This window comes from Chionomys nivalis, chromosome 25 (assembly GCF_950005125.1).
Source record: "Chionomys nivalis chromosome 25, mChiNiv1.1, whole genome shotgun sequence".
Taxonomy (NCBI): domain Eukaryota; kingdom Metazoa; phylum Chordata; class Mammalia; order Rodentia; family Cricetidae; genus Chionomys; species Chionomys nivalis.
Window position 1 is genome coordinate 9502994 of NC_080110.1, and position 21234 is coordinate 9524227.

Below are 21234 nucleotides of genomic sequence, written 5' to 3' on the forward strand. Positions count from 1 at the left end.
TGCACTCCGTGGTTGTTCCTCCAGCCCTGAGCTAATCCTGCGTTTCCTACTCAACTTTCAGCTTCCTCGAGGCCCCGCTAAAGGCGAATGAACACTCAGGACTCCCCAAACGTGGGAACCTTTAGTATAGGAACTGCCAGGAGCATGGCTTTGGCGTGGGATGGGAAAACAGAGGTACTTTGGAGGTAGTGCATCGCCACCCCCGCTCGTCACTCTCTCACAATCAGCTCCCGCAGACGCCCCGCGCGCAGCTGGAACTTTCTCCCCGCTGGGCGCCCGGGGAGCACTGGGGACCCTCTTCGCCCAAGTCAGAAAAGAACTAACTCCAGGCCGAGGCGAGGGCAGATGCAAGGAGAGCCGGGTGTGCGCGGGAAACGCAGCCCCAACCACCACCGCCACTGTCACCCTGCAGCCTGGAGGGCCCCGCCCGTCCCGGTCCCGGCCGCGGCCGCGGCGCACGCGTGTGGCGGACCCGAGCGAGGAGTCCCGGTGAACCCCGCCCGGCCAGCAGCGTGCGGAGGGTGAGTGTGCTCGCCCCGGGCGAGCGCGGGAAGGGTGGGGATGGTAGGGGCGAGATGGTGTTGTGGCCCTCGACCCCCGACGTCTGGGCTCGCGGCCCCGAGAGCCTAGGAAACTTTGCCGGCGTCGGTTGGGCTTCCTCGGCGCCCGCCCAAAGGAGGCGGGTGGGAACAGTAAGTCCGAGTCCGCGGTAGGGGACTAGCGGCAGGGAGGGCGCGAGCCGGTGGTCCCCCCCCTCCTCAAGGTGCGGGACCGGGAGGGGTGGGTTTAGCCCAGCTCTCTGCGAAGTTCCTAAAGCGGGCCCAGCTGCAGCCTGCTAGGCAGCAGGTGTAATGGGCTCTGAGCTCACCGTGCCCATCTCCCGCTGGAAAATGAAAATGGAAAAGCTCAACAGCAGGGGCGACCTGTGGGCAAACCCCCCGAGAGCGGGAGGATCCCAGAACAACCACAGCTAACCTGCCTGGGGGTGCTAATCTACACTAGTGCGTGGGTTACCAACCCCAGTGTGCGCTTGATTCTGACTTTGGGGTGGAGGCTGCTTCAATGCAATGCATGTCTAGGGGGAAACCTGCTAGGTACCCTCCAACACTCTCCTGGACCACCTAATCTTGGCGACCAGTTAGGTGCTAAGGAAGGAACGGGCGAGCATTTTCTGAACATACAAAAAGAAAACAAACAAGCAACCCCCCCCCCAAAAAAAAAACCCACAAAAATAAAACAACAAAAACCAGAGTGAGCCTCTTTGCTCCTAGGGCCTATGCTTGTTTTTTTTTTGGGAGGGGGTGTTGGAGTTTGGGGTTGATTTATCGTAAGGTATGATGTAGTCGCCTATTGGTTTGGTCATCTGAGTGGTTCTTTCTGTGATTTCTGCCTCCTACTTGATGGGATGTTTCAAAGAGAACTCTGGTTAGATTTTTTAAAAAATTTTATTTATTTCATTTTATTGTTTAGTATTGTTTGTTGTTGCATTTGGAATGGTGCTAGAATTAAGTAGGCTTTGTGTGTGTGTGTGTGCGCGCGTGCGTGCGTGCGTGCCTGCCTGCCTGTTGGGGAGTAGATTGTTTGGAGGGCACAGAGAGCAAACACAACCAGTACCCGTTGCCTCTGGAAATCTGTGGGTGAAGCTGACATGGAAACTTACCTGGCTTCGTCTTTGGAGCAGATCCAAGCCTGCTCAGGTGTTTCTGGGGCAAACAGGATTTCAGCCAGGTTGGCATGCCTGGCATTGGTGTGGAGCAACTGGCCCTTAGTGGCGTTCCTTGCCTGAACTGCAGAATCAGAGGTCGGTAACTTTTTACTGTCAGTCCCAGAGTAACTAAGGCACACCACAGCTGGGAGGGGGTGCAGGCTTGAAGTAGGGTGTTTTAGAGGGGGCGTCAGATCTGGAGATGGAGGGTGTTGGCCGGAGTCTATTAAAATGTGAATTGCGTGCTCCCTGTTTTGGGATGAAAGAGATAGGTGTTGTCTAGAAATGCAAATCCTTTGCCGCTACTTCCCTTTAAAGCAACCTCTGGGGCTAGAACTCTGCACTTTAACCCTCTCCCCATTGTAAGAGACATTCTAAGCACCTGCTGTGTACAGACTTAGTTCTAAGCTCCAAGAGCCCAGTGGAGAACAAGATAGCCCAGAGCTCCGTTTCCGTGGAGAGAGAGAAGACGCCCTATTAAGATGAAAAAAGAACTGTTTTCGTTTTGTGTTCTCGCATAAAGGTGAAGCTGCCTGGGAATGTACAGTTCTGAAGATGCCCAGTACCGGGTTTCTCTAAGTGGAAGTGTGTGGCCTAAATGACTGTGCCTCTTCACTTTAAACAGGGTTGGATTTCTAATCCTCAGGATGTTAGTATTAGGAGGTAAGACCTCTGAGAAGAGACTGATCATGAAGACAGCCCTTACAAATGATGTCAGGACTCCAAAGGCCCCAGACAATAGCCCTCCCTCCTCAGTGATGTGTGAGGACATAGGGGGCAAGGGGAGAAGGAGCCTGTGAGCCAGAGAAGAGGCCTTTAGCAGACTCTGAACCCACTGGGGAACTTGATCGTGGAATTCGCCTGCTTTCTGTTGTTTATAAGCTAGTCAGACTGTGGTATTTTGTTGTAGCAACCTGAATGGACTAGGGCACAAGGCTGGCATGGGCATGCCACCCTGCCAGTCACCAGCCCCAGTAAAAAAAAGTGCACGGCCTCGTCATCACGAGCCTCTCCCCATGGAGCTAATGTTTTGTTGTTTACTTTCGAATCCAATATTATTTATTTATTTATTTATTTATTTTTCTGTGCAAAGCCAGGAGTTTGAAAGCAGAGGCTGCTGTAAATTTCTGTTTGCTGGGAGGCGTTACAAGCAGATGTAGAAAAAGAATCACAATGGTGCTGTTACTGAATGAGAGCTCTCATCGTTCCAGGCCTCTACTGTCTCCATTTTCATAACAATCCTTTCAGTTGAAATTTAATAGCTGATACATTCGCATGGCATAAACGCAAATACTATAAAAAAGGTTTACAATGAAAACCATCCCTTCTATTTATAGTACCCAACCAATGGGTTCCCTCCCCGTGTAACTGATGCAAAGTCCACTACTTGTGTCCTTCCAGAAATAATCTATGTATAGACAAACAGTTATATATTGTTATTTTTCCCTTTTTAATACACAAATAGATGCATGTAAATATACTCTCTTGCATCTCGCTTTTTCCTAGTGTCTACAAGTTCAGTATTTATAGCTGTTTTTTAAATAGTTGCATACGGGTGTCTTCACATGGCCATACAGCATTAGAATTTTTTTTAATGTTTTTAACACTTCAGTGAATAGTCTTATATATGCTTATTTTTGAATGTATGTAAGATCTTTTATGTAGGATTAATTTTCATTCGTTTGGCAGAAACACTTGTATGTTTATAGGCTAAAAAGAAGCATGGTAGACATTAAAAGCACTGGTTGCATGGCGTTGAGTCTTTGCACTTCTTACAAGTTGTGCAAGGAACCCTCCTCTGTGCCTCATTTGTCTCCTTTGCAAAATAGGAAGAATAATAGTAGCTACCTGGGGGGATTATATGAGTAAGTTTAGTTGTATTGCAAAACAAGTCACCCCCAAAACTTAGAACGTCAAGTAAGGACCATTTTTGCTTAACTCACATCTGTGGGTTGGCGCAACTCAATGGCTCTACTCATCCGGCTCACCCAGGGATCTCTGTTGTGTTTCTTCATGCTTCTGGGGTCAGTCCATTGGTCAGCTGAAAGGTGGACAGTCTAGGATGACCTTCTATGTGTGATGACTGACAGGTGAGTTGGAATCTGGGAACTTCATCTGGGTGGCAGGTGACTGCTCAGATTCCAGGAGATGAGTTTACGTCTTCTTCAAGAGGTGTCCTTGAGGTGTTATTGCTTGACTTGTGGGTGTGCATCTCAGGGGCGACACAGCACTATACAGACTGCTGCTTGTGCTCGTTTGCTGTTGGACAAAGCAAATCACAAGGCCATGCTCAGAGTCAGCTATGGGAACTCCCCAACGACAAGGACACAGTGACAGAGTCCCATTGCCGTCATTTTTAATGTAATTTTTTCATAAGATATATTTTGATCATTTTCTTTCCCCTCTCCCAACTCCTCTTAGATCCTCCTCACCTCGGCACCCACGCAACTTCATGTTCCCTCCTAACCTCTCTAAAATAAGACAAAGACAAAACAAAACATGAAAATCAAAACAAACAAGACAAAAACATACCAAAAACGAAACAAATGAAACAAAAATCCCCCCCCCCCAAACAAACACACATCTGGATGAGTGTGTTTTGTGTTGATGAATTATTGGTCACCACTATTTTTACAAAAAAAAAGTATTTGCACAGTACCTGGGACAATACACTTTCGGTGCAATTTTTAGGCCGTGAAAGGTTATTTAATTAAACAAATGACAGTACAGTCTTACCAAATTGCCTCTGTAGAGATTGAACCAATGTACTGTTCCACCAATGACAACATATCTGCCCCCTGTTTTTCCTAGGATTTTCTTATTCCTGTTTTACAGATAACACAGTCCAGAGCCGAGCAAGGGCTTGAGCGGCAGACGGTCTGATTCCAGAGCTCAATCCGTGCCTTGCTGCACTAGGCACTTTTCTTTATGTCTGTCATTTCTGCTTCATATTTGGATCTGAGTGGCTTGTCAGACCTTTGAAGTCCTTAGCGGCGGTTTTGATTTCTACCCGGCCTGCTGAATTCAAAGCAAAGTGCCCTCAAAGACCGTGGCTTCTTTCATGGCTGCCCAGGGGTGCTAGAGGGATACCTGTCACTGTCCGTCTTCTAAGTTAAGAAGCTGGAAAGCCTGACCTTGTTTTGTTTATACTTTCTTCCTTTGTCTTTGCCACATCCTTTTGTTGCAATTTCTCCCTCAAGACCCAGGGATTCCATTCCCCTAAAGGGAAAGAAGTGAATGGTCTACTTCTCAGTGGCTCAGAACTTGATCTCGGGACACCAACTGCATGGGTTCAAATCCAGTGTGCGAGCTCTGGTGTCGGTCTGTGGTAAGCTGTGGTGAATTGTTAGGTTTTAACACTATGTGGTAAACCTTCTCTGTTTCAGTCAGCTCTGTTCTGTTCCACGCGAGCTCTGGTGTCGGTCTGTGGTAAGCTGTGGTGAATTGTTAGGTTTTAACACTATGTGGTAAACCTTCTCTGTTTCAGTCAGCTCTGTTCTGTTCCACGCCGGTTTCTGCGTCCCTAGATATGTCGAGTAGTAATAACAGCCAATGTTTGCAGGGCTTTTACACCAGTCTCTCAACGTGTAATTCAGCACTTCATTGCGGATCTCTGTGAGTTCGAGACCAGCCTGGTCTACAAGAGCTAGTTCCAGGACAGGCTCCAAAACCACAGAGAAACCCTGTCTCGAAAAACCAAAAAAAAAACAAAAAACAAAAAAAAACCCCAAAAAACAAAACTATGAACTAGGTGGTATTCTATTCTCATTTTCAGGCAAGTGGGCTGTTGCCTAGCACTAGACAGCGGGGACTTAAAGGAAGCGTTTTGGCACCAAAGTCTGTGCTCTTGATGTTTATGCTACAAGAAAAACACTGTGCTGGGTGCTTGGTGGCTGAAATTGAGTCTCGTGCTCCAGGGAAGCTGCTGGGGAACTCGCAGGCGGCCTCCATCCCTGCAGCAGTTGCGTACAGGTAGCTGTGATTTAGACTGAAAGTCACAGCGTACAGAAAATGTAAAATTTCAATCTTCTTGCGAAAAGTTTTTCCATTTCAATCATCCCAATTCTAGCAAGATTTCAGCCATTGAGCCTCCTGTGCAACCGAGGCGAAACACTTGAAAAACGAACGGGGTGGTTTTTTTAATTTTTGTTTTTGTTTCTTTTTTTTTTAATGTGGGGAAAAAGCAATCTAGCTAGCTATGAGTCTTGCCACAGCAGCAGGTGTATAAATGTATAAAATGCTGATGCCATCTGACTTTCTGAAGTTAAAATTGTGTGTGTGTTCGAGTCGGAGGAAGGCCGTTTCACAGGCATTGTTTCGCGCAGGCCAGATTTAATATGATAACACTCGCCATACAGCCAGGATCTAGACTTGCTCTCTCATTACATTCCTGGAGTTTGTCCTGAATGAACAGCTCTGAGTGGCCCCAATCTCATGGAACTTGTAATCTACAACGTATCTATAACCTACAACCTATGTATAATCTACAACCCATCTATATCTATAACCTATGTAAAATCTACAACGCATCTATAATCTACAGCATATCTATAATTTACAACCTGTGTGTAATCTACAACCCAGCCAGTTGACCCTGAGGTTTAGAACCTAGGACATCTCTGGCAGGCCTAGCCTACACTTACAAAACAATGGGGGCATAACAGAGTTTTAATATGTGAAAAAGGAATAAGAATAATATATTGACATCTGAATACTTGCTCTGACTTAAAAATAAACACACCAAGAGCAGACCCGGACTTGTTGAGATTGGGCCCAGTTCAGTGGCAGCTGCAGCAGGATCCTGTAGACACTGGTGGTGACTGCAAACCAGGCTAAAATAAATCTTCCGGGAAATCTAGAAACGTTCCACCGACTGGGGTTTATAGATGAGGTCCCCGGTGCCTGCCACCAGGGCTGTCATCAGTGCCTCAGTGGGAAACCGTGAGCCTGTGGGAACTAAACACGACTTCACACAGCGTGGCACGTCACACATCTCTCTGCTGCCGGGGTTTCAGGATCGCAGCAGCTCCAGCCAGGCCAGTTTTGCTCAGCCTGGGTGTCCGGAGCTCACAGAAGAAAACCAAGTCGTTCTAGTCCTTACCAATGCAGCCCCTCGGGTCAAGGCAGCGGGCTAGCACTGTGTCGTCTATTGCTCTTACTTTTTTCTTCCCTAATACTCTTTCCTCTTACTGTCACATCTCCTGAGGTTCAGAGGCTGAGATGGCTTACAATATTGGGGTACATGCCTTTGTCATCTCTTTTTAGTCTACTGTTAAGCAAAACTTGAACACGTTCCCATTTTCCCTTTGCCCTAATTATTACCGCTCTTATGTATGTCCTCCGACTCGGTTTCACACTGGCAACCCAATACAGATATCTAGTCTATCAGTGCTTGCTTCTTTTTCTTTTCTTTTCCTTTCCATCCCTGCCCACAATAATGAACATATTAGAATAAACAGTACTAAGAGCTTTTTTTTTTCTCCCTAAAACAATTGATACTTACTAAGTGTCTCTTGTAGTTGTGGGCTACTGTGTTATCAGAGTGGGTTAAACTGCTGAATTAAGACTGTTACTGCAGACCGTACACAACTCATAGGAATGGACTGGAGATGGGACCTGGCCCCCGGGACAGCAGGCTAATAGAAGAACACACCACCATTACACTGTAGTCTAGTCGCTCCTGAACTCTGCACATCCCTCCGCTTGAAAGAAGAGCAACAACCTCAAAAGAATAGCTCCACTACCAACAACAACAACAACAATCTTAATAGACAGTTTAACTCCAGATGGGCAGACTCCAGCAAAAACAGATCACATGACAACCCAAGGCAACATGGCTCCTCCAGAAATTACCAGTCCCACCCTAACATCACCCAGAGAAAATGACCTACGTAAAATTACAAGTGCAGAGTTCAGAAAGATCAATTTTTTCCTAAAGAACAAAACCCGCTGTATGAAATAAAGAAGCCAATTCATAATATGAAATTAGAATTCAGTAAAGATGCAGAAATACTGAAGAAAACCCAAACCAAGATGATAAGGAAAATCTAAAACACAGTATGGCAAATAAAAACATTCAGTGGAAAATCTCACCAGTAATGGACCCCGTGCAAGACAGAACATCAGGATTCGAAGGCAAAATAGAGACATTGGATCCTTCAGTAAAAGTCAATGACAGCTTTTTTTAAACATAGCAACAGAACATGCAAGAACTTTAGGATAACATACAAAGGTGAAGTTTACTAATACAGGACATAGAAGAAAGTGAGGCACAGAAAATATTTTTAATAAAATCATAGAAAAAAATTCATCCTAGGAAAGAGAAATGGACCAGACATAAGAAACACACAGAACATCAGACAGACAGAGCCAGGAAAGAAACTCCACATCATATTCCAGCTAAAACATGTCCCAGGGAGGCGGAGCAGAGAAGGTATATTGTAAGCTGCAGGAGAGATGGGTCAGGTCACCTATAAAGGCAGGCCCATCAGAATAACTGCTGGCTTTTTCCAAAGTCATAGGAGCAAGAATAGAGTTTAGAATGATGCATTTCAAATTCGGAAAGATCACAGCTGTCGGCCCGGTCTCATAGAACTGCAAAAATTGTCTGCCATAATTGAAGGCAAAAGACAAAAGACATAGACTAGCAGTAGGCTTGACTGGAAAGCAGAATCCTTTTTGCTTCCTTCAAAAATTACACCTCATTATTCAAGATAAACACTATCTTATGGTCAAAGGATGGAAAAGGTATTGCAAGCAAATGGAACCACCAAACAAGCATGTGTTGTTGCTATCCTAATATCTAACAAAACAGACCCCAAACCAAACCTAATCAGAAGAGGGATAGAGGGTCACTGCATGTTGATCAAGAAGACAGTCCATCAAGAGGAAATTACAATTCTAAATACGTATGCAACAAACCCAGGCTCATCTAATTTCATTTAAAATAGTGCTAGATTTAGCTGGGCATAGTGGCATATACATTTGATCCCAGGCAGGTGGATCTTCATGAATTTGAGGACAGCTTGGTCTACAGAGAGTGAGTTCTAGGACAGTCAGAGCACATAATGAGAACTTGTCTCAAGAAAGTCTCAAACAAACAAATAAAAAGTACTAGATTTAAAGTCACATTAACCTCAACACCATCATAGTGATTTCAGGACTCAATTCTCGCTATTAGACAGATCAACTGGACACACATGTAGTAAAGAAGTACTAGAGTTATGTGCGGGAAAGATGGCTCAGCAATTAAGACTACTCGCTGCCCTTGTAGAGGACTGAGATTTGACTCCTGGTACCCACATGGTGGCTCATAATCATCCATAACTCTAGCTCTGGGGATCTGATGTCCTCATTTGACCTCTGTGGGCACCGGGCATGTATGTGACGCACACTTGTAAATTCAGGAAAAGCATCCATGCACGTAAAGTAAAATCAACCTGAAAATTTTTAAGAAAGTATTAAAATTAAATGACATGGTTGGTGGAACAGATCTAACAAACATCTATAGAAACACAGAACACTGATGAATACCCCTTTTTTTCAGCAATCCATGGAACCTTCTCCAGAACAGATCATATATGAGGACACAAAGCAGGTCTCAACAGACTTAGTAATGAATCAGAATGACCCCATTCCCATCAGCTTAATGTAAGATGCCCTGGACTAAACCCAGACAAGGAAGCGGAAGACATATGCACTGGAAACTCTTAGCTACGAAAGGGAGAAAAGTGTGAAGGACACCAGGCGATGGCAAGACTCCTGTGCTCATGGACAGTCAGGGTTAATATTGTGAAGGTGACCAGATTATCAAAAGCAATCCTTGGAAGAATTCCAGCACACTTTCTCACATATGTTGAACAAATAATCTTTAAGTTCACCTGGAAGTATGCAAGACCCTGGAGAATAAAAAATGATTCTGAACAGTAGACATACTGTTAGAGGCAGCGCTAAACCAGACTTCAAGTTATGCCAGAGAGTGCTGTAGTTGAAGAAACAGCATGGCATCCACACAAAATCGGACATGTGTGTTAGAGGAATAGCACTTAAGATCTACATATAACTCCGTGTGCCTTCAGCCACCTGATTTTTGTCAAAGACGACAAAAATATACATTGGAGAGAGGATAGCATCTTCCACAAGTAGTGTGGGGAAGACTGGGTATTGAATGAAACTTGATCCTATTCTCTCAAATGCAAATCAATTCCAAATGAATCGCAGACCTCAATGTTATATTGGAAACTTAGAGGAAAGAGAAGGGCGTACACTATAGGACATAGGCTCAGAATGGGCTTTCCCAAGAAAACCCAGACACGCAGGAAATAAGACCAACAATCAATAATAGGACATCTTGAAATGACAAAGTTTCTTTAGAACAAAGGAAACTGTTAGCTGACTGAGGAGAAAGTCTAGAGAATGGGAAAGAATCTTTGTCATTTATACACCTGACAAAGATTTAGTGTCGAGAACACACAAAAATCTTTTTTAAAAAATTAAACATCAAGAAAGCAAACAGCTGAGCTGTGGTGGTGCATGCCTTTAATCCCAGCACTCAGAAGGCAAAGACAGGCAGATCTCTGTGAGTTTGAGGCCAGCCTGGTCTACAAGAGCTAGTTCCAGGACAGGTACCAAAGCTACAGAGAAACCCTGTCCTGAAAAAAAATCAAAATAAATAAATAAATAGAAAGAAAGAAAGAAAGAAAGAAAGAAAGAAAGAAAGAAAGAAAGAAAAAAAAACAAGAAAGCAAACAACCCAACAGGAATTGGCTGTGAAAGTGGACAGAGAGTTTTCGAAAGAAGAAACACAAGTGACTAAGAAATTATTTTTAGAAGTGTCCACAGCCTTAGTCACCAGGGAAATGGAGATTGAAACTACTTTGAGATTTCCTTTACCCCGGTCAGAATAGCTAAGATCAAGACCAAAGACCACAGCGCAAGGATGGGAAAAGGGAACTCTTACTGCTGTCTGTGGGAGTGCAAGCTAGTGCATCCACTATGGAAATCAGCGTGAAGTTTCTCAGCAAGATAAAAGTAGAATTGCCACGTTACCCAGTCTTTACACTTCTGGGCCAATACTCCAAGAACTCTAGTCATACTCTAGAGATAGCTGCACCTTCATGGTCTTTGCTGCCCTATTCACAATAGTCTGGAAGTGGAAGCAGCCTAGATGTCCAATACGTGATGAATGGATAATGGAAACTTGATATCAATACACGATGGAATAGTATTCAACTATAAGAAAAATGAAATTTGCAGGGAAATGGATGGAGCTGAGGGAATTTCCCCAGACCCAGAATGGCAAATGGCACCCATTCCTCTCACTTCAGGATCCAGCTTTGAATCTTCGGGTCTGTGTGTTTATTGTGAATACCTATAGAAGCCAGGAGAACAAGATTCTAGGGGAGGAGATCTCTAAAGGGGGATAGTAGAACTGGTGGTATGAAAAGGAAAGGGGAAATAATGGGAGACAGTCTTAAATAGGGAGGGACATGAGAGGGTAGGGCAGAGGAGGAGGTTGGGAAAAGGGTAATTAGCAGAAAGGATGATTTGAAAAAATCATACTGAGGCTGGAGAGATGGCTCAGTGGTTAAGAGCACTGACTGCTCTTCCAAATGTCCTGAGTTCAATTCCCAGCAATCACATGATGACTCACAAAAATCTGTAATGAGACCTGGTGTGCATACAGGCAGAACACTGTATATATAATTAATAAATAAATCTTTAAAAAAACACATATGGATGCCTACTGCTTTATAAGAGTACTATAAGATATAATAACTATAGATGGAAATTTCTGTCTCACCCAGTCCCACAGCCCTTCAGTTCCAAATAAAAACACAGAAGCTTATATTAATTATAAATTGTTTGGCCTGTTGCTCAGGCTTATTACTCACTAACTCTTACAACTTAAATTAACCCACAAGTCTTGTCTATGTTTAATCACACGGCTTGGTACCTTTTCTCAGTGAGTCATTCTCATCTTGCTTCCTCTGCATCTGTGTTGCAACCATGTCTCTGCCTTTTCTCGTCCCAGAATTCTCCTACTCTGGTTGCTCTGCCTATATTTCCTGCCTGCCCACTGGCTAATCAGCATTTTATTAAACCAATATGAGTGACAAACCTTTACAGTGTACAAGAGAATTATCCCATAGCAAATAACAAAAGAGTTTGATGAAGGTAGCCTACTTAGAGGTTTCCTTCCAGAAGCTCTAGTTTATTAAATAAAAAATCCAAGTACTAGATGTGGAATACCTCCTCCCTTCTAATTTCTTTCCCTGAGGGGAGAATCCCAAACCCTTCCCTGACCCCCAAATAATACAAGCTATTGCTATGACAACTGCCCACCAAACTTTATGATAATACCCAGTTGCCAAAGATAGCACCACTTTGACCACAGGATGTAGAGAGTTCATGCCGGTATTGACCTGGAAGCTTCCTCCCTGCTGGTTAGTTTTCATAGTACTAGAAAGTGTTGTGTGGGCTGCTGGGGAAGAAGCCATCAACTGCCTTATCTAACTGTGAACCCTGCAAGTCACATTCACATCTGGCCTGCCAAGATAGATCCGTTAGGGCAACAGTGGCACGGAGGTTGTAGGGGTAAACAACTACTTTCTGGTTAGATTTAAGGCTCATTCCACAGGAGAGATTAATGCCTGATTCTACAAACCTGCCCCAAACTTGTGACTTCAAAGATCATAGGTTGAGAAGAGAACATTCAGTACTGCTACTTTGCTAAGCCTTTGTGTTTATACCCATAGTTCAGCTCTGAGCTCCCATCAGACAAGATGCTTTTTGTCATGGACCGTGGTTAATGCAGAGACCCACAGCTAGTCAAAGTATACTGCCTAAGAAGAGGCTGGGAAAGCTGAGCCTTAAATGGAACATTCATAACACACACACACACACACACACACACACACACACACACACACACGCCACCGGGGCTCAGGAAATATCACAAGAGGGGGCAGCAAGGCTGTAAGAGCCAAAAGTAGGGGAAGAGTATTGCAAAAACTTTCCTGTGGATGAAACAGGGCCATTGTACTCATGACCTTATAGCAGCTGAGGTTAACGGCCAAAGACCCGCACAGAATGAGACTCTGCCCTTAGTTAAGGAGCTGTTGGCAGGTGATAGATACTGGGGAAAGGAAAGTCATTTTCCTTCAAGGATGTGACCCCCAGTCTGGTGAGTGGTCCTATGCCTGTGAACACATGGGTAGCACTAATTGGATGTAGTGGGTTACAGAGAAGAAATGAAGTTGGAGGAAGTGTGTATTGGGGTAGGTTTCAGGACTTAGAGTGGGGAGGGCATGTGTGTCAAAATTCCTATGTATTAAAATTCATATGTATGAATGGGATTCTCAAAGAATAAATATAATACGAAAATACCCCATATGTATGGATGGGATTCTTGAAGAATTAATATAATATGAAAATACTAAGACAAGCAGGAATATTTTTATAAAATATGATAAACTCCACCACAAAAAGGAGAGAAAAGGTATGCCTGAACACAAATAGATCTCAGTGAGGCACAAATGAATACAAACTCTAATTCTGTTTATGTCAAATTCTAAGATAGAAAACATTAATATAAAGCTATAGGAATAAAAACTGATGGCTGTAGGGGTTGACTGGGTAGAGGATAGAGGGAGACCTATAGGGTGGTGGAAATGGATCCCTTCTTGGTAAGTGTGGCTCCCATGGGCACATATGCCGGCCGACACACGTTGGCATTGATCCCTGTAGTTGAGATCTGTGTGTGTCACTGTGTAAATTATGTTTCAATCGAAGATTCTAAAACAGATAACTAATGTCCATGGAGATCTCTGAGTACCTTCTATCAGAGGTAGCCTCTACCCAGAGTTTAGTATAACTATGCCCCTGAGTCCTTTCATGATGTATGCATACACAGATACATATATATGTATATGTTCTTGAATCTCTCAACTTAGCTTCCTGAATAGCTGGGATCTAACCACCATGCCTGACTAGCTACAATTTTTTAAATTAAAACATTTAAATACACTTATTAAAGAATGAATTCTATATTGTGATATTGACTTATTTTAAGTATATAGTTCACTGACTCCAAACCAGATGATTTTTATAATAAATAATACTTTACTATATTTTTCACCTCTTTAAACCACAACATATGCATTATGTACATAAAATCTTATACATATGCATACATACATATGCATCCTTTTCTAATTAGAATAGTTTGATCAGTACCATCTATGGAAGAGTCATGCCATTGATGCCAGTAGTGATCATGTACCCTTCTTATAGCAGACTTCCATACATGGATAGAAGTGTGGGCTCTTCATTCAGGTTTTGATGGAAACTTTACAGTCAGTTGGATTGGCAGCTTTGCTTTTCTCCTGAGAGAGTTAAATGTTCATGGATGTTTCTGGTTCCTAGCGCAATGGTAGGTGGGCCCTTGATAGGAGCTCAACAATATCCCATGAAGGGACCCCATTTGGGGCCGGCTGCAGAGATCGGTTAGCCGCTCCTTGAATGGGCGCTGGTACCTTACTAGGTAAGAAGAGCGTTTGAAAGGATTCTCTCTTGCTTCTGCCTTCTGTTAGTCTGGTATTTCTTGTCCCTTCTTGGCCCGAACAGAATCTTGAATGAATTCTTAGTAAGCCTCACGGCTGCTAAGTGGTGTGGACACAAGCTGGCGTGCCTAGGTAAGAGATAGGTGGTTGCAGTTGCTAATTACAGTTGTTGCGAAGCCGGTCACAGGCCATGGACAGCTCTGTGCAGTCTTTTGGAACCCGGCCAGTATCTGGGCCCTTACAGTTGGTGATAGGCAGGGACTTGTTTAAATTTAGCTTTACCTATTTACCATGTATCTGAACATCTTATTTTGTAAACGAGTGTTGCGTTAAAGTAAATTTCTTTCTGTAGTTCAGTTCTAGGATGTTTTGTTACTACTGATAAAGGAACCTCTGCTGGCTTGACGCTTGAAATGTGCAGTCTGTGGCGTTAATACTTATGCATATATTTGGCATATATCTATAGTAACTTAATTGACTTATCAAAACCAGCTTTCTCCCTCATTTTGGAAGAAGAAATCGATTCAAGTCATTCATTTTTGGGAGGTTGGGTTAAGGTAGTGCTGTGGTAGGTTTTCAAAATACATGACTCCTTAGCTCTGAGAATTCAGGAGCTCAGTGAGGAACAGACTTCTCAACACAGTTACCAATGTCAGGTGTGGTGACTGCCCGGGCAGACAAGGCCTGGAGAGAACTGGTGGTGTGATTTTTTTTTTTTGTGTGTGTGTGTGTGATGGAAACTGACCCCAGGGCTTCCCCACACGTGCCGGGCTTGTGCTTCACCCCACGCTACAGCTCCAGCCTTAGGAAGTGGATTTCACGTGGGTCGGAAACCCTGAGTATCCCCTTGGAGTCAGTTTCTTCTCTCAAGCTTAGCCTAGCCTCCTTGACCTGCCCCTGTCCTTATCAAATAGCACACCTTTCTGACTCTTGTAACTGATACTCAGGAACCGCTATTCATTGTGGACACTCCTGTGCCCTTTGTTTATTCATGGTTTCTGGCCCACAGCTTCTTCCCTTCATTACATTTTAGGTGTGGGACTAGGGATTCAAAGCCAGGGCATTATCCGTGCCAGGCAGGCACCTCTCCCACCGAACTATATCCTCAGCCTTCTTTATTTTACTTTTTGTTTTGAGACAGAGTCACACGGAGTTCTCTGGACTAGCCTTGAATTCACTTTCACTGCCTTCGACATTTTTTAAAGATTTATTTTAATTTATTGTACCTGTATTTTAGTTTGTCTACATGTATGTGGTAAGTACAAATCACATGTGTGCACGTGCCCTTGGAAGCCAGAAGATGTTAGATACCCCCAGAGCTGGAGTTATAGATGGTTGCTAGCTACCCAGTGTGGGTGCTGGGAACTGAACTATGGTTCTTTGGAAGAGCAGCAGGTGCTGTTAACCGCTCAGCTATCTCTCTAGCCCTACTTTGAACTTTTGAATTCTTTGCCTTAGCTTCCTGAGTACCTGGAACTGCAGGCATATGCCATAATTTCTGGCTAAATACAATTTTTTTTTTTTTTATTTTTTGTTTCGAGACAAGGTTTCTCTGTGAAACAGTCCTGGCTGTCCAGGAACTCACTCTGTAGACCAGGGTGGCCTTGAACTCACAGAGATCCACCTGCCTTTGTCTCCCAAGTGTTGGGATTAAAGGCGTGCGCCGCCACCACCTGGCTTAAATACAATTTTTTAATTAAAAAATTTAAACACTTTTATTGAGAAATGATTTTGTATTACTGACTCATTTTCAGTGTATAGTTTACCGAATCCAATTAAGTTTGAAGTAGTGGCGTTCACATTTTCTCAGGTAGAGTTCAAGCTCGGGAAAATGAGGTCGCTCCACACACATGGTACTGGCCCCTATCTGAACTGAACTCAAGACTGTGTGGGATAATGGCTGGGTAAAGTGTATTCAAGTTCCAGTGGAGGGGAAATAAACCCACGGTGTTCTTCAGTGTGTGGGTGCTTTGTTTATTCCCCCTCCCCCCAGATCTGAAGTTCTGCCACTAGACATTGCCGTTCAAGAAAGGAGGTGGGCTGCACGCAATTTGGAATGTGAGTAAACGCGGTCGAACCAGTATCAGTGTGCGTGATCCAGCCCCACGTTAGCAGGGGTCTCTACAGCCGGTAATGAGCCACGCTGGCGGCCTTCATTGCACTTGGGCGGCCCGTCTGGCTTTGCAGCGTATTTACAAACAAGAGTTTCCCGCAGAAGATATTATGTCTCTCCCCAAGCACGCTGTGACACGGAGTAGTCAGACGGGCGGTTCAGCAGAGGGAGGCACCCCCTCTTTCACGTCCAAATTACAGGGCTAGAAATGTCCTCACAATTGAATTAGCCGACTGGTGCAGCGATAGAAAATTCTTTATAATTTGTGTTGCCTTCCGAGACGGCAGACGTTGGTCTTCTGGTAATGGCCTGGAACTGCCTGGCCGCCCACCCCCTCTCCCAGTCTGCCGTGAATTACGCTTCATCCACTGCTTTTGTGATTTTTGAATATTGATGTTGGGAAAATGGCAACAGAGCTAGCGATATTTGTTGACAGGGTAAAACTATCCACTTCTTAATGAAAGGGAAGCTTAGACCGGGCTGTGCCGAGGGCCCTGCTGGATTAGTATGCTTGGCTGCCTCTCGTTAGGACACCCTCATTCTAATAATGAAACTGGGCATGCAGAAGAAGCCCTTTCCTACCCTCCACTCAGGACAAAAAAGCCCCAGGAAAGTCTCAGTTCATGGGGACACCCCAGCAGAGGCTACCACTGAACAGACAATGTATCTGAGATGGGTCTAGGCTGGCTTATTTATTTACTTATTTTGTGTTCACCAAATGAAGGCTAGAGCAGGGTTGGTTTCTAGGAAGTCTTTTAACAGCCCCACCCCTTCTCTCGCCCTTTTGTCTTAATCTAGGAGCTGGCAAACCTTTTTGATTTTTTTTTTTTTAAAGACTGATCTATTTTTATTTCATGGGTGTTTGGCCTGCATCTGTGAATGTGTATCACATCTGTGCAGTGCTCACAAGGACAGAAGAGAGCACTGGGTCCCCAGGAACTGGAGTTACTGATGGGTGTGAGATGTTGTTGGTGCTGGGAACTGAATCCAGGGCTTCTGGAAGGGCGGCAACCATTCTTCATTGCCGAACTATCTCTCCAGCCCCTAAACGTTTTCTTTATGGGAAAGCACATAGTGAAAATCTGCATCTTAAAAGGTTGTTGGTCTCTTATTGGAGCTATGTAATGGTGCTTATAAAATAGGAAAGCTGCCGTGGGCAACCCAGCAAAGAGTGAACCCGTGAGCTGTCCCTGCGGACATCAAAATGTGGATGCCGTATTACATTCATGTCTAAGTGCTACTGTGATGTTTCATTTAGAAACCTAAATACTATTCTTAGATTTCAGGCCAGATTAAAATGGGTCAAGGGGTGTATTTGATCTGTGGACCTTAATCCACTGTTCCTGTGTTAATACAGAAAGCCTCTTGCTGCGGGCAGGTCTGGGATGCTGTAGGTGAGCCGTCCCTTCCCTGACACAGCATGTCCTTACAACTACATGAGCCAAACCCGGAGACCCACCCAAACTAATTGACATCCCAATCCTGTCTGCTTCAGGTATGTGCACACACACACACACACACACCCTGTCACATACTCATCACACCCTTCCTGATTACAAAGGAAGCGGTTCTTATTCTTCGGGATTCTAGTAAACAGTCATGCTAACCAGGAATCCAGGCTCACGCACTGAGATAAAGGAGTTCAAACCAACAGGACAGGGGTGGAGAGATGGCTCAGAGGTTAAGAGCACTGACTACTCTTCCAGAGGTCCTGAGTTCAATTCCCAGCAACCACATGGTGGCTCACAACCATCTGGTGCCCTCTTCTGGCATGCAAGCATACATGGGAGGAATGTTGCATACATAATAAATAAATAAGTCTTTAAAAAAAGCAGCAGGACATTAGAGAGGTTAGTCACAAGGGGAGGAGCATCGCCTTCCTTCTTTGAGTTTGCTGGGCATGTTTGTTTCTTCATCTTCAGATAATTACTTATTACACGCTGTAAAACAAGATATGTGTGCACACTACAAATTTATTAAAGTTACATTTGAATGTCTTTTTCTTAGTGCTCATATAGCGAATGAGCTGGTTGGCACGTATAGGCTCTTGGGCAACTATTATTCAGGCACACCGTGGTTACTATATAGTTTATAGATGCTCTGTGAGCTGCGTACCAGTACCAAGTTAGAGTTTGCCCATGCTTGGCCATGTGGGGCTCCAACAGCGACCTGCAGGCAAAGGTGCTGGGACATCCGGACTGCACTCCGACAGCCAGCGCCTCATTCTTCTTCCTGTGAGTGGGTTGACTGACAACAAGTTGGCTTGTTTGTCACAATCAAAAGAAGTCGCTGGTGTGAGGGCTGCCTCTGAAGTGCCCTGAAAGCCACTGCTGTTGTTCGCCCCTTCTAAGCTCAGTCTTTTGTTCATGGTTCCCTGGACTGGGAGTTAGAACCAGATGTGAGAGTACACGGAGCTTTAGGTAGACTCTCAAGCCTACCGCTGACCCACAGAGTCAGGAGTTCTCAGAAGGACTGTCCCCTAAACTTCATGCCGTCGGTCTTCATCAACAAGAAGGGCATTGGAAGCCAGTGTCAGGAGGAAGCTGGAGGTAGGGAGAGATGGTTCTTGGGCTGTATGCATCTCCACATCCCCAAAGTCTGCAGAGCGGTTTTCCTCTTCTCTCTATTAAAGCCTGTCTGGGAAGTGAGCCTGAGAGACTGTACGCCATGAGTGTGCAACAGACCAACATCATCCTTTCCAGTTTGGCTACTCCAGACTCATCATGGAAAATGCCTTCTCCAGTTATTTCTGGAGCTAACACGATCATAGTGTTGGCACCCGCCAATCACAAACACAGAAAGGCTCTCAGTACTGCTAAAAAGATAAATTGGTTTTTCTTGCATTATTTTTTGCCTTGATTCTCTTTTACAGGAGGGTAACTGTAGATTTCAAATGAGGGCATCCGCCTCCGCATGGGCAACCCAGATTGTTTCCGAGGGTAGAATTCAGTAGTATGTACGTATGTATAAATGTGTTCATGTAGTTCTCAGTGCTTCCTCTTCCTGATGTGTGAGAGCCACAACAAAGCAGCCCTCTGTGTGCAGCATCTCACCACAATTATTCTCTTCACTATTTCCCAGGGGTCTTGTGAGAGTTTTAAATAAACCAGAATGCTACAGTCCTCATCTTAGAAGTTCACGGGCTATAGGAGGACAATTAGGAAATTAAATCATTGGAAATATTTGTTGAAATGATTATCAATTTATTCTAAATTAAATCGTATTTCCAAATGCCCCCTCCCCAGCCCAGCCTCTGTGGATGAGCTGAGATCAGTGTGTCTGTGTGTCTGTGTGTCTGATCCTTCCCATGTTGCTGCTTTTATCACTTTTGTGGAGAACTCTTTCGAGGTCAGTTCTGTTCAGCGCCCACTGTGAGCATCTCCCTCTGGAAGTTTACAACTCTCTAGAGACAAATTTCCAGCAAAGCCCTGCACATCTCTGCTCCCCACTGTTCCTCAAAGGCAGCAAATGAGAAATAGAACTTATTTTTATTCTCCCTTCCAAGTACTGGCCAGGTCTCACCTGGCGTAGCTCCCGAGATCAACCCGGTCAAGCGTGTTGGGTTTCAGGGCTGTAAACGACTTTCATCCCAATCTCTCATTTGGGTTTCTGTTGACCTTCTCCCCAGTACGGAGGCTTTGAGATTGGCTCTTCCTCTTCCCCTGTCTCCAGTACTGCCTGCCATAGCTCCGTTATCTTTTCCTTATTCCGCTTCCTATTCTTAGATTTTTGCGTTTCAAACCAGGATCTTAAGAGGCTCTGTGTAAATCTGAGCATTTGTTGTAAATTTTACAATTTCATTTTTTCATGTTCAGAATAATTTAATAAAACACACACAGGCCGGGCGGTGGTGGCGCACGCCTTTAATCCGAGCACTCGGGAGGCAGAGGCAGGTGGATCTCTGTGAGTTCGAGACCAGCCTGGTCTACAAGAGCTAGTTCCAGGACAGGCTCCAAAACCACAGAGAAACCCTGTCTCGAAAAACCAAAAAAAAAAAAAAAAAAACAAAAAAAAAAACCACACACACAGGTGTGTGTTTGGCCCCAAAGATTTGGAAGCAACTGAATGTAATAGCATTGTGCCTGCAGCTCAGCCAAGGCATAAGGATTGCAAGTTCAAGACCAGCGTGGGCACCAAAGCAAGACTCTGTCTCAAAAATAAGAGAAAATAAATGAAATGCAGGTTTGGAACTAATGTCACCGATTTTAGCATCCACATATGCGTTGTGTGTCTTTGTTAGCTCTGAGTTGGATGAATGTTCTTCAGGGACCTCATAATGTTACTGAAAAGTTTGGGGAGTCCCTAAGTTATGTGTTACACATTGTCAGGGAGACTTGGGTTTTTAGTCTCATTAATAAAAGAATTTAAAAGCAGACTCACTAGCGAGCCCAGGGACAATTTTATTAACAGTTTGAGAGAAAAACGCTGGGGCAGGCAGGCTGGACATCTCAGCAATTGCTAGGAGGAGAGGGACGGAGAAAAGACAGACAGACAGCAGCATTTGAGTGACAGAGGCGAGAAGGATTTCAGGGGAAGGGGGAGAAAGGCCAAGGTCCAGGAGAGCATGCCAGGGCTTTGGGAAAGGGCATGGAAAGGTGGAAAAGGAGAAGTTATGCATTTCTGAGTAATTCCAGTAGAGGCTGAGTGGAGCTAGATTTCAGTGCCTCCATAAGCAACTATATGGAGGGAGATGCTTCTAGAAGGGTTAGAGTATTATATCACCCAGGGGATAAGTGTTCTTCCCCTCTCCCTAGATTGCATTTCGGCGACTCAGATGTCCTGGTGGGGAGAGTGGACTCCTGAGGGATGAGACAGTAGTGTCTAGTGTTCTGATCTTTGGAGTAAACCAGAAT

At 44.5% G+C, this 21234-nt stretch overlaps 1 protein-coding gene across 1 annotated transcript in view; it reads left to right on the forward strand.

Annotated features, from left to right (window-relative positions):
* The first annotated feature begins 411 nt into the window (after positions 1-411).
* Tmcc3 (transmembrane and coiled-coil domain family 3) overlaps positions 412-21234 on the forward strand; it is a 251321-nt gene continuing 230498 nt past the window's right edge. Inside the window, exon 1 of the mRNA XM_057757870.1 lies at positions 412-521. The gene's annotated coding sequence lies outside the window, so the exon portion shown is untranslated. The remainder of the gene's footprint in view (positions 522-21234) is intronic.